General features: G+C 41.3%; 1 protein-coding gene across 1 annotated transcript in view; it reads right to left on the bottom strand.

Moving 5' to 3' along the window:
* nlgn3a (neuroligin 3a) overlaps positions 1 to 12044 on the bottom strand; it is a 141322-nt gene that overhangs the window by 30898 nt on the left and 98380 nt on the right. The gene's annotated exons all lie outside the window — the stretch shown is intronic.

Below are 12044 nucleotides of genomic sequence, written 5' to 3'. Positions count from 1 at the left end.
CAGCAATTATCCAGGTGTGCTAAGGTGTAAAAATAGGCAGAGTTTCTAGTACACTGCATTTTCCTTCTTTGTTAATTTTTCACACAGCCAAGTCTGCCACTGTGTTGAATACTAAACTGTTCATCACGAACAGCTTTGAGGAAAAGCTTTCTTTTTAGTGTTTGCTTTAATCTGCATTTGTTAGCTCATGGATATCGTAGGAGTCGCACTGGGAGTTTTGTTTTACTCCCACATTCCTGTTCTTACCTTTCATCTAACAGATAGGAGCCTCACTGGTTTCTGATCCACTTCATTGCTGCGCTTTGTCAGCAAACACTTCCTCAGCACTTCCTGCAGCTGCTTCACAATAAAAGCCTTCAGGCGGCATAATCAATTTTGTAGGCAACACTGTTTTTCTCATGGCTTGATTGCTGCATTCTATTCTGTTTCCAATGAAATCCTATGGGACCAAAGCGTCTTGATGAAACGTGACCAAAAAGTTTGAAAACATTAAAACCTGTGGTGTAGATCTTATTACAGGATCTTCTTTCCTTTTTGTTGAAAAAAGATACAACTGTGGTAAAAACTGCTGCATATGGGGCACACTGGTATCTCAATGGGGAGATCAGAGACTATCTATAAAGACAGATGACATAACAGTTCTCCAAAAGTGAAGCGGCAACATCTCAAAGCCCCCTGGTGGCTGGCAGTAGAAAGAAAAGGTAATTAACCCCGCCCCCTCCATGTTAGCAGACAGGACGTGCCAAACTTAAAAAATTGAGTGCACTCCAAATTAACTTTTCCCAAAGATGGTTTCTTTCATTTTTAGTCAGTTGTCATCATGCTGATGTTTGTTCAAGTGTTTGTTTTTCTAAAATACATTTTAGCTTTAATGAGTTGTTTGATGCTATAAAAAGGGGTTTTGACATCATGATTGACAGCTGTGTTTGCCAATCAGTATGCTCGCAACGAATAATGCTGTTCAGTATTGGTCGGACGGGGGTGCATGTGATAACTCCACACTGCAGAGATTACTACTGTGCAGACTCTGGGTTCAAATAACATCACCAGCACAAGATGGCAGTGGCCATATCTGGGATATTTAGGCTTCATTTGTGTACAGTGGGAGGAAGTGAAGATGCATCGTCATTCTTTATATTCAGTCTATGGGCCAGATGCATCAAACTTTGTGTAGCTTCACAACTAAAACTGTGTGTACACAAAAAAGCAAAAAATAAAAAAAGATGCATACATATTCTTTTTGCCAGATTCATATAGCTGTATTTATGCCTGATTCTGTTTTATAAACCAAAACAATGTGCCACTGAGCGCATGGGCACAAGCCTCATTTTCACTCCCTAAGTATTACCATATTGATACTTGTGCCCTTCCACCATTCACTGGACCTGTCAATGACAAATGCGGTAAAAAAGTGCAATTTCACCAACAATGTTGCATCAGCAAGGTTCTCCAACAGCACCAGTGCAGCTGTCATTACGCACTGCTGTGTCGATTTGTGGCGTAAAGGTACTCTTTACTTTAAGTACAAATATCACTTGAGTAAAATGTGTCAATATCCGTTCTCCTGAAGAAGGAAAATCCTCATTTGGGTAACTATGTGCAATTTCTTGCTCTTGTTATAAAATCAAATGATCTGAAGCTCAACCCTGAGGTTGTTCTGTGAATATTTATCTAATAGATAATAGATGTAGCAACTTCTGAGCAAACCATGTATATCTGTTTTAACACAGCAAGTTTTGTTTCGATCACAGCCATCTCACCCATTTCCAGTTAAAGTCACACCCACTTTGAGTTCAAACTCCATCCATTCAGAGTATAGATAAGGATACAGATAATTCAGTTGGATGAACAGATACAGATAATGATGTACTCGCTCATTTCCAGTCCATACCAACAATTCATCACAACGCTGGTAAAGTCTCAATCATCATCATTATTAAACATCAGAAGGACGATCAATAATTCGCGCTCATGGTAAAACTCACTTCATAAAAAATTATTCACAACAATTAGATTAAACAATCACCAACAGGGAATTGAAAGTAAATAAAAATGATAAAGATTAATCACTCAGAAGAATTGAAAAAATAACTTTGCAAATGCCCCTCTGAAGAATGCGTGAGGTGCGCATATTCTTCTTTTATAAATACCAGTTTATATGTGGGGGAAAAAAGGCGTATGCATGGTTTTTGGGCATATACAATGTTATTCATCAGACGTAGAGCGTGCACCATGTCTAAGCTGAGTCCTTAGCAAGGCCTGTGGTTCAAGTCCGACTTGTGGCCCTTTGCTGCATGTCAACCCCCCTCTCTCTCTTCCTTCATATTATCTGTCCTGTCAAATATCAGCTAAAACAACACAAAAAAATCTTCAAAAAAAGTTGCTCATTTATTATTAAAATAGAGAAGTTTTGTGCATTTCTTTGTAAACCATACACTGCTGAAAAACTGCGAAATGCCTGAAATTGTTTTCTCTATTTCTCTAAGTTCCCTGTAATTAGTATCAAATTCTGCAATTCTTTCTAGGAAACTTCCCATGAAATGATAGACCCAAAATATGAAGCTGTTTTATCTCCAAACATGAAGGTCTACACACTACTTCAAAGCCCTCTCGATACTGCAAAAAATAAAATTCTGGTGGAGAGATACAAATTTTATTTTATTTTTTGAGTAAGCTTATAAAATAACCACCATTTACTGCAGAAAGAACCCACACTGGATCCTCAAAACACCAATTATCACAGGGAAAATACAAGAACATGACCTCAGTGTTGTCAGTGGTTGCTATGGCTTTAATGTCCCCAGATCACTTCTGCAGTTGCCAACGTCACAAATGTTCAAATCCTACACATGAGAGCTTTAAGGTGCCCTTGAAGGCTTTTTCTGTCAAGCAGCTGCACCAGGTTAGCCACTGTGGGCTAATACATTTAATGCAGTAACAGCTGAGGGAGATTTTTTTGTGGCCAGAAGATAGTGAGATTTCTATCCCACCCGGAAAAACAGCACACAAATCTCCAACAGTAACCCCAGAGCTGCTCAGGTTTATTATTTCGCCTGTTTATAATGCAACGCCTCTCTGTGTAAGACAGCTTCTCCCCCCACCTTCAATTTAGCTAGTTTGAAAAAGGTGTGAATGATTCACTGTCACACGCGGCTGGATGATGTGTTGTGCAAGCTAGTTTGTTAAAAGTATGCAGAAAGCCTTGCATCCTGAGATAATACTTTATTTGTGGCATGCGGATGCTATTTCTAAAGTGTCAAACTGCATTTATGTCTTCAGTCTGAACAGGTAGCCTCTCAAAATCAAATATGAATACTGTAAGTTGACACTCCAAATGACAGAAATTGTCTTCAAGTTGTGAAATAGCACTTTTGCCATATTGTTCTCTGACAGTTGCATTGGATTTGGCGAGTCACTCTCTTTTACCACTGAAAAGGATCTATAGTGTATGTTACCTCTCTAAGCTAAAAATCTATTACAGCCTTTCAGGCTTGAGAGCTAAAGATTTAGTCTTTTTGTCAGGTTGCACAATGTTGGCCCTTTATAGAAGAGGTTTCTGCTCGTCAGCATGTTTGCTGAAGTTCCTCTCATTGGGGATTTCATTGTGCTCAGACTATGCAAATTTCACAGCTAAGGCTAATGCATTTGCACTGCCCAGAATTGAACGTCTTGGTAGGCAGGCTACAGCTTGTGACTGCACGTGGACGGTTAAAGTGTGCACTTAGAGCACATTAAGTCAGTGATAGGGATCCAGATGGCACACATGAATGTCGTTCTCTCTATATCACACTGTTATAGGGAAATCGCACCAGCTTAGCCCAACAGCAAAGTAATTGGACTGATGTTTTTTTTTTTTATTATGCGACACTTCTTATCACACATTGAAAAAACAATTTTCCTTCCAATCATTCTGTCTGTAAGCACAGACTATAGCAAGCAGGCTCTGTGTAAACAGAATGATATATTCCTGGATGCCTATAATCATGCAGTAAGTATTTTTCCTCTCTGTGCAGATGAAGCGGTTATACCAGAATTAAGTGAGCACAAAGTTATACATTTCCTATTTCAAAAAATAATTCAGAAGTTTCAAAAAACATCACCCGAAACACCCAGTTATATTCACTTTCCTGCTGCAGAAGATGTATTTAAATCACATGTTGAGCAAACCTGTGGAATTGATGAAGAATGAGATGGTGTCTTGGCTTCATAGCAACTCCGCAGCATCAGTATGTTATTCATGCAGAGACTCTGAGCGCTTTCCTCTCAGCGGGGATAAACAGATGTACGGAAACTGAACGACTGACCTAGCTAGCCGCAGAGGTGAGCTGTCAGCAACAACAAGCAAACACAGAGTGCTCGTGGTCATCACCGAAGGCCAAAGTTCAGCTAATTACACCATAGTTGTTCATCTGGCAGACAAACAGGGGCAAAAAAAGTCTATTTAACTACACATCTACTCAGCCATGTTGCCGATTGCGGAATGCCTAATGAATAAACACTTGTGAGTAAAAAAAGAAACAAATAAAAATGTGCAGCGAGGAAGACAAAAAGAGAGAGCCCACAAAAGAGAAAATGGAGAGGCATAATGAAATGTGAAAAAATACGAAAGGGAAACTAGTGAGCAGTGGCAGAAATTGGGCCAATATGTGTGGAACAACAGGGAATAAAGGGAGGGTGAGAGAGAAAGGGAGATGGAGAAGGTGTGAGAGGAGGAGGGAGGTCAGTGGAGATGTGGAGATGGGCGGAGGAGGAGGGGGAGAGAGGAGCCCCCAATGCTCAGCTGTCAGAGCTTCCTCTGCAGGTGGGGCAGGAGGAGTGCCAAGTCCCTCTCTCCCACTCACACAGACACCCATGCATCACTCTATAATGGATGCTTTACACTGGTGCCAGAGAGAGAAAGACTGAGGCAGAGAGAGGGAGACATGGTGAGAAGACGAAAGAGAGACACGGGGGAGGGTGGGTACTGGAAAAAAAGAAAGAAACTGCTATGAGGAACAGGGAAAAGGAGCTGAAGAAAATGCCTCAGAGATTAAGGCAGTGGAGTCGAGGTAGCAGGGAAATGGATAGAAAGACAGGCAGACGGAAACCTCCATCAAGTCATTAGACCAATCAAGAGAGGAAACAGACGAGACAGTCTGGGAGCAATATGATGCGGCTATTGGTTTAATTGATCTAAAGCCTAACAGGATCAAAGAAAGCCGGGGCACAGCCCGGAGCTGCAGCCACCATTCCCCCTCCAACATTCTGCTGTCACTGTCCATTACGAGGTGTATGAATGCGCCCTTGACAATGATTTATCAAGAATGATTCATAGATGGCATCTACCTGAACTAATGACTCGCCGGCGTCTTCGCTGGGGATTGCAGGTCATCAACAGATGACATATTCTGTAGTCACCTCGTTCATCAGCTGCGATTAGATTCCAAAAGCAATCTCGGCGATACATCACCAGATGGGTCTCGTTGTATTGTCTTGGAGAATATTGCTGAGACAGCCCATGTGTGCCACATGTCGCTCAAGCTGCCGAAGCCAATTTGTACGGTTGTGGATCTGCGGCCACAGGTATATGCAATGCTCTGAGCTATTACCTTGGTTGATGGAGGCATGGATTTACTAAAGTACTCAATTATCCCCAGCTTCTTTCTTTGACCTGCTGCTCGGCTCTTTAACACCTATAACTCTATGCTTTATAGGCTCAACTACCTGCAGCAAGCAGAGACAGACTGATGGCTGGACTACCTGAATGAACTGCCTTCACCGTTTTCGGGCCATTTGTCAATTCTTCATTCCTCTGCTCTCTTCTGGCTAGGGATAGGTAAAGCTGCCTCACTCTGATGGACAGCCCAACTGGATATTATTTACTAGAGTGTTACCTCAAACTGGCTATCTGACATCAGCGGAGTCAACTTTACCCCAACAACACCCCTCCCACCTCACATTACTCTGCTGAGTTTACCTTTTTTTTCTCTGCTCATCACAGCTTTGGCTTCATTTTCGCTTAACAACGGTGAGTAGTGAAGAGAAAAAAAACCTATTTGCTGCCTGAATTAGGCCGTTTCCAATTTCTCACGAGTCCAAAAAAGAATAATACCTTTTAGTTGGTGAGTAATCCTCCATCTTTGTTTTGTAAAAATAAACCTTTTTTTTGCTCTGTCATGCAAAGTCAAAAACAAGGCAGTTCAAAGAGTGACTGAAAAACGCCACATAGGCCACTTGTTCAAAGCAGTTTGCTTTTTCCTCACAGTGACTGCCACACTATATGGCAGACAACAAAGCAGAGTAGTCAGCGTAAATAAATACAAGCATTCTTGCTCTGCAGAGATGGCATCCCCCTGGTTTAATTATCGCTCTTGTCAATCGAGGTGGAAGAATACGGCACCTGACAAGGCGCGTCCCCATTCTCTCATCTCGCATAGGCCTTTTTCACACCCTGAGATGCACAGACACCCTTCAGCAAACAGCCAAATCAAACCTTGAGATGGAGGCATTCTGTTGCCCCAAACACCCAGGTAACTTTACAGTGTCGAGTCGCTGAATGCCTTTGACATCTCAGAAATAGGGTCTATTCAACTTCGACAATTGTCCCTGGTTTTTCTCAAGCACGAGGCATTTGCACAACAATGGTGCTGAATCGTGTATGAATAACATCCCAGGGATGCGGTTACGCAGCTATCTTTCCCTGTGACTCCTATTCACATCCCAGCTCTTGCAAGGGGCCTTTATTTGATGCTTAAACTCCACAGGAGATGGATGGCTGCTCGTCAACGCGGAGAGTGGATGAATTGCACCTCCAGATGAGTACGGAGAGAGCTCAGCACAGGGGCATTATGTAGTGGGGGTATGCAGACATTTCCACGAGGAAAAAGTCCCATGAGTCTCGTTTCAGATAGGAAACCCACACGTGTTATTTTCAAAGGTCATAGCCACATGTAACATTATGGTTAAAGCAGTGATGTAGTGTAACACTCACACACTTTTCATCTATATGGCCTGCTTGCCTCATTCCCTCCACTCTGGAAGATAGGGTAATTTGGAGCAGCATTTAGTCTTAGATCACCTGTCGATATCTCAAGATACAGCACTGAATGAGTACACACGTTCTCAAAGCTCAACACACCCTCACAATCCCCTGCAGCCTCACTACAACACTGTTTGTGTTGTTCCCTCTGAGGACAAATACGAGCCCGCATGTACATGGTGAATGATTGTCAGAGCAGAGGTTAGGTGCTCGTGGCAATGCAGGCTTTGAATCCCACAACGGCAGCACTGTATCAGCGAGACTGACAGAGGCAGATTGATTCCAGGTCTAATAAACGTTGTTGTCAGTCTCATTTCCTTCCTCTGTAAGTCCACGAGGTAAATACATGCCACAAACAGCAGTCATTTACACTGATTTGTGCAATTTGTTCTCTAACCTTTGATGTGATGTCATATGGGAGCAGTCACTCGTGATGCCATTAAACTGCCAAATATTAAAGAATACTTTACCCACATAATGTGCATTTGTGTATCAAATATTTACTGTGTTGAATTTATGAAGAAAACATTTTTCTCGCATGCCTCTACAGTGATCGCAGAATCCAAAAAGGGCGCACTTTCCCCATAAATTGAAGTCATTGGAGAACATTTTAACAATATCAAAACATTTGTTTACAAACTCACACAGCACGTGCAGTGTGATCAGTTATCCAGTCTATGCTCAGTACTTTACAAACCCATCAATTTTTGCTACTCAGCCGTGCATGAGTGTTTGTACGGATATGTTTTTTAAATCACAATATTTTAGCAAAACTGCATGCTTCTGCGAAGTACTGAGCATAGGACTGGATGAGTTAGACTTGGATTATACTGCACACGGTAAGAGTTTGTAAACTGTTTTTTTTTTAAATAAGGATTTGCTTTTGCTAAATTTGACCTTTGATTACTTCAGTTCATCAATCAAGTTAGCATGTTTTGGATTCTTCGTTCACCATGAGGGTGCGTGAAATGAATGATAAATATAAATATAATTATTAAGGATACAACTCATGATTGTTTTAATTATAGATTAATCTATCGATTATTTTCTTAATTAATTGTTTAACTTCCTTTCACTTCCCAATAAATGAAAACAGACTTAAGATGTCAACTACTGAATCAGCTGCATACTGTTTGTTTGGCATTTTTAACCAGTCAATGTGATGATGAAGCACCTTTTGAATTAATAAAGCAAATGGTGTGAATAAATTAGAAAAAGCTTTTATTTTGAAAAAATGATTTTATTTGAGGTCCAGTCCATATGATAAAATACTCAACCAACTATTTACCGTGTTAAAATATATGATTTACCATGTTAAAAAATATTTAACATAGTCAATCAAGGTAAATTATTATTTATTTACTACGTCTGCTCATTTGTTATTTGCTTCTGTAACAGTACCTTTTCTACCTATATTAAGTATTTGTTTTGTTTACACCACAGAGGAAGGCGTCTTGTGTCTTCTACTGGGAGGGTGATGGTGGGAAGAAAAAGGCGTTATAAATAACAAAAACTGTGATGAGTGTTGCTAAGTGTTTAAAACACTGACCACTAAAGATTTTTTTTTTAAGTTAGACCTGCACAAACTCAGTGACAAATAATGATGTATTTGTGATGATATTTATACTTATAAAGATAAAATCTAAAACCTTCATCAACTCTGTATTATCATGTAACCAATTCTCTAATAAAGGCAGTTCTAAATATCTGGGGTATTATGGGTCTTTTATTTGAGGTTATTAAACATTTTCTTTGGCAGCCATTTTGACTTCAGATGAGTCACTGGCTGCACAATCTTGACCACACTTGATCATAAAGGACACAGCAGTTTGTGCCTCACTGTAATCATAACATCACACTCAAGTGACTCTAACAGAAGCTCGAGTTTCTCACCCAATCAGCTGAAGGAAATTGTGCAGTAATACATCAGTTCCTATGACTTCCAAGTCACATCCTTCCCAGGACTGCATGAATCATAAATTTCAGTCCGAGAATCCACAGCAAGTAGTTCACGATGAAGAGCAGCCATTAATAAAGTTAATATTTCAGATTTGATTTGAGAAAAATGTCCTGCCACGCCATTTGATTTTTTCAATCTTTCTGATCCGCGATTTCTACACATCCCACGACGCGTTCCTTCGCTTAATCACCTTCCATGCTATACTTCACACTAAATGGATTCAAAAACTTGTTACCCTTAGCTGAAAACCGAGTACCTGTCACACTGCCCTCTTAATACTCATGGTTCAAGGGGTTTCAGTGTTTGCCAGGTGGTGTCTTGCATTAAACAGCCTTGGTACTCATTGCACTGCTATAATAAAACCCAAGCATTTAACATGCACATTTACGGTCTTCAATAACCCAGAAGTCTTAATAAAAATGAAAGCTGACATTGGCATGAAGGATCCTCCACACTAGCTGTCTTTAATGTCCAAGACGTTCCATTAAAAGGGGAGCACTTCCTTAGAAGCGGAGCTTTTATCCTGATTGCTTACAGGAAGAGAGAGAGAAAAAAAAAGAGAAACCAAACGACCTTCAGCGACTCTACTGCTAGCCCTTCCCTCATGTGTGATCCGTGTAGAGACACGCCTGCGTGCACATACGTGAACAGCTGGGACAAGCACGCTGATGCAGACATATGTGCTAAGATAAACAGTAAGTCTTCTGTAGGTTGTGAAGGGAGATGGATACATCAGCCACACTAAAGAGATATATGTACAAATACACACATCTGAGTCATTGGCTACTTGGTATTCTGTTCATGAGCAGAGAAGCCATCTCGCTTTTTATATCGTAATGATTATTAGGAGATAGGGAAAAAGCCAAATCTGCATGTTCAATTAGTGCCTGTGCGATGCCAGTTAGATAATACATGGGACTGGCTAATGTCCTTGCTTCTGAACTTCTTCAGCCGTTTTCTGTTTGAAGCCAGAGAAAAAGAAGATGGGGACAGAGATTTCCCTCAGTGGGAACACAACTGTTGAGCTACATTTAATAAGCTGGTCAAAAACACTCTCCTGCCGAGAGGGACTGCACTTTTAATGACCATTCTGCTTCCAAACTCTCAGATGTGCGGCTAGATTGCTTGCCACATAGCAGACAAGGCAGCCATCTTATTAATAGCAACACACCACACATGCTGCAGACTAGGGAGCAGAAACCCAGAGAGGGAGAAAGGGAGAGAGACATACGCTGGCACATGGAGAGAAAGCGTGTGTCCCCTTGCATGCTTTTACTGTCTGTGAAGGCAGGGAGACAGATGGGTGCAGTGAGGAGGAGATTAGATGGAGGAGGCAGGGCAGGGACCGGGGTCTAAAAAATCCAGCCCTCACGAGAGGACGACCAAGCCAGCCTCAACGCTGGCCAGAAGGGGGGAGGTGATGGATGGACCCTGTGACTGGAGCCTTCGGCACGCCCACATGGAGACGCCACCAAGGCCAGGCCAGAAGAGCAGGCAATCAAAGAAAGAGGCCGGAGGGCTAGGATGATATAGGAGGATCCAGCTTATTAAATAGGCTTCAGGAGGAGCATGGAGCATCTGAAGTAAGTTGTCACTCTGCCACCAACAGGCATAAAAGGAGTCTCTGTTAGATGGAAAGTCTATGCACTGTAGGCAGTGATGACAGACTGTGTACAGTAAGAGCGGGAATACTGTCATTAAATACAGCGACACACCAGGGAGCTCCAGAACAGTGTGTCAACGCTGATTTACTTTTTCTTTTTGTACCTGGGCCTCGTTATCTTGCATCTGAGCAGCAGGTGAAGTAAAATGTTTGTGTGCGAGACACATGTGAATCCTATGCTATGTTATCATATCCTCCTGTATGCTCCTGTGGAATCCAAGCAATCACTGTGACAGCACTGCCTCTATTTTCAATATGAATTTTAAATCAAAATAAAAAGCCAAATCAGGATATGGAGGCGGAACTGCGATGCATTGTTTACTATCTTGTTCCCCAACTTAATTTCCAGTCAGAGTGCAAAGTAGGCAACTTAATATAAGGCGTTCTCCCCCAGCCTGCTAACATGGACGGGAAATGATTACACAAATCCATTACCAGAGGCCACCTGAAACCAGGTGTGCTCATGCCACAGTGTATAATTAATTTGATTATAGATTTTTTACATCAATTTTTGCCAGCATGCAGATCCAAACACTTTTGATTCCTTTCTTGTTTACTGTGTTGTCTTGGCAACAAGAGCATCCGAGCAGTTTTCACTTCAACAGTTAAAACTATAGGAGGAGGAGGAGGGGTTGAGTACAGCGTTGAATGTGAGAGCAGGTGCAAAAAGACATTTCTTCACTTGGATTTCCTGTCACATCCAGCAGCCCACTCCAGTCCTAAACTTTATATAATTACAACAATCTGTGCTCAGAGAGAGACTGTGTGAAATCTGATTGCCATTGGTAACATTCGCAGCAAGAGTCCTGGCGTGATAGAAGGCTTCCTGTTTCAATTTCCTAGGATCCCTCAAGTTTTACTGGCTCTTTTTTTTTTTTTTATCCCATCAGTGGGGCATACATTTCCATTCAGGGGAAAAAACAGACCCGGTAATATCCAATTTACTGGGAGGCAGAGGAGATGGTTTCACTGGCAGTATAATAACATGCTACATGGAGCGTAACATTATGGAGTATGAATAAAAAAGGCATTTATGGTAAAAATTCAATCCAAAAGCAGTCATCATTCATCGGAGGAAATCAAGGCAATTAGTAACACTTTAATGCAAATTGGAGAACGCAAAACACATCACAAATCCCTGGCAGTGTAACAGGCACCAAAGAAGAGTAGCAACAAATGACCTCTTTCAAATGCATATTGGTCTACTAACAAAAAATCAAGGAACAGAAATTCTACTCTGCCTAGTGACAAGAAAAAGAAATGTGTTTGTGTGGTTGGGCCTATGGCACTTAATAGCTCCCTGACCACAATATTGCCTTAGCACAATCCTTTATCCCATGGAAGAGTGATTTCTTTAATGTAATTCACTTGCATGTAATGTACAGTAAAAAGCCCTGTGTTAC

This window comes from Plectropomus leopardus, chromosome 9 (assembly GCF_008729295.1).
Source record: "Plectropomus leopardus isolate mb chromosome 9, YSFRI_Pleo_2.0, whole genome shotgun sequence".
Classification (NCBI taxonomy): Eukaryota; Metazoa; Chordata; class Actinopteri; order Perciformes; family Serranidae; genus Plectropomus; species Plectropomus leopardus.
The sequence above is the reverse complement of the archived record's forward strand: the minus strand, read 5'-3'. Positions and strand labels throughout refer to the sequence as shown.